The sequence below is a fragment of the Mus caroli genome, unplaced genomic scaffold (genome assembly GCF_900094665.2).
Source record: "Mus caroli unplaced genomic scaffold, CAROLI_EIJ_v1.1 scaffold_7531_1, whole genome shotgun sequence".
NCBI classification, from domain to species: domain Eukaryota; kingdom Metazoa; phylum Chordata; class Mammalia; order Rodentia; family Muridae; genus Mus; species Mus caroli.
Window position 1 is genome coordinate 54082 of NW_018390266.1, and position 2232 is coordinate 56313.

Genomic DNA, 2232 nt, shown 5'->3' on the forward strand with positions numbered 1-2232 from the left:
GGGTCCAGGTTTGTGTAGTGAAGTGGGGCCTGTGTAAGGTGGAGGGACTGAGAGGGATTCCCAGACGTCTCCTGAGTTATGGCTTGGATTTACATACCTTCAATTTCTTTCTCAGACCCACAGCCCCTTAAGCTTTTCTTACACTGGCAAAATGTATCTGAATCTCTGCATCCTTAGACCCTATTACTTGCATCTTTCATTACTGCCTTGACCTACATAACTTACCTGTCTGTTCCTTATGACCTTCAGGAACTCCAGTCTTCGTTAGTGGAGGCCTGTCAGCGAGGCAAACTGTACACAAGTCTTAGATGGTTCACTGCCGAGGCAGTCTGTCCCCAGCTGTCAGACACTTGCAACATTTAATCTCTAGTAGTCACTCAGAGCAGCAGTCTTCCCTGTCAGACCCAGGCCAGGGAAGTTTTCCTGTAGAGGGAGAACTTGGAAAAACTGACCTCATTTTGACCAAGGCAGAGTACAGCAGCCAACCCAAAAGTGTCCAAAGGTTTGTGCAGCAGGTTCCTGGATGCAGTTGAGGCATGGGGCAGTTCAGCCTAGGTGTTATCGTCCCCACAATTCAGGTGGAGTCATTGGTGAGGTGTCCAATCTCTTTTCTTTGGAGACTTTAACTTTTTTTTTTTTTTTTTTTTTGGTTAGGAGGAGGAATCTCTGTTTATTGTGGGAAGGTTTGTTTTCAACATTTTAAAATGCCCTGTTCAGCAGATCCCCGAGGAATTTGAAGACCAAGGTATATTTACTAAATATACCTGGCCTTAAGCTTCGCCTGGAGAACACATACAAGAGGCTAAATAAAGCTTATTTTGGTAAATAACCATGAGTGTAAGTATACTTCTGAACACATTAAAGAATTCGATTACTTATAAGGTTGACTATTAACCTGCATGTCTTAATTATCTTAACAGTTTACAATGTTAGTACAGTTTTATTATCCCTGTTAAGTTTGAGCCTTATAATCAATTGAAAATTTGATTGGAGATCCTTTACCATCAAAATGAACCAAAATTACAGTCAGTAAACTTCTACCATTATAGAGTGTTACACTTTTTTTTTTTCCTCATTCAGTTTAAGCTGTAGGCAGTGTCAGGACAGGAAAGGGTTAAGTTGGGAAAGTGACATTGGGCCTTGGTGGCCTTAACAGGGGAGGCAGGGCTGCCAAGGGAGCCAGTGTGACTTAAACTTCCACTGTAGATGATGGGCGGGGGAATTTGGTTTCAGGATGGGAAGGGGGTTCTGTAGCTGCGGCGTGGGGTGAAGTGGGAGTAGTTCCGAAGCTGCAGTTCCTCCTGGAGGAAAAGTGTGGGTTTGTTTGAGAGGTGGGGTTGCTAGAGAGGGAAAAAGCGAAGTTGGGCATGGGGTTGCAAGTGCTCAGTGCGCATGAGCACTGACTTCTCCCGGCTAGCCAGGGTTGGACTGGACTGTGCAGAGTGGGCCGGGCAGATTGGCGCTGGCAATGGAGGAAATCTGGAGAGGAATCTGTTGTGGGGGCAGAAGGAAAAAAAGCCAGTGGCTGCCGTGCCTCTGGCCAGCAGAGGTCAGCAGCAGCAGCTAGGGGCGTGGCCTGTGTGGTGTCTTGTAGGACTCCGGCCTGAGAGGTGTGGCCCGCAGCATTTATGCCAATGGCTTGGGTGCAGTGGTGGCAGCCGTGGAAGTGGCAGCTGAGGCGGGCTTTCGGAAGGCCTGGCCTGTAAAGCCAACCTGTGGGCTGCAGTAGGTGCGGATCTGTGCGGGCACAATGGGCACACGGTGTGATTCTGTTGTTGTGACTCCTAGCCATGCCAGGGTGCAGGCACAGCAGCTTGTGGGCACAGAATGCTGAGCAGTCAGTATTTCTGCAGCTCGCAGCGGATTAAATAGGACAAGAAACAGAGTGCGTATGAAACAACAGAACGCAGAAAAAAGTCCAGGGAGGGTAGGAGCCACACAGTGGGCTCGGAGCAGAGAGAAGAGAAAACAGAGCCACACTCAGGTGCAGGGTTATCCTTGAGTGCCGAAGTGCAAGGTTAATACTTTGAGTATGAGTTTTCTGGGAGGAGGAAGCTATTCCCATCACAGTGGAGGCTGATGGGCCAAGGTAGACACAGGTGTCCCATGAATCTCCAGAGACTATAAGATCTCTGGGAACAAGAGATCTGGTAGTCACCCAGATTCCATCACTGAGAGAAAAGACACAGTTGTTCCTTGAAGAAATCCGGGACCTGTCAATGTTTTTTTTTT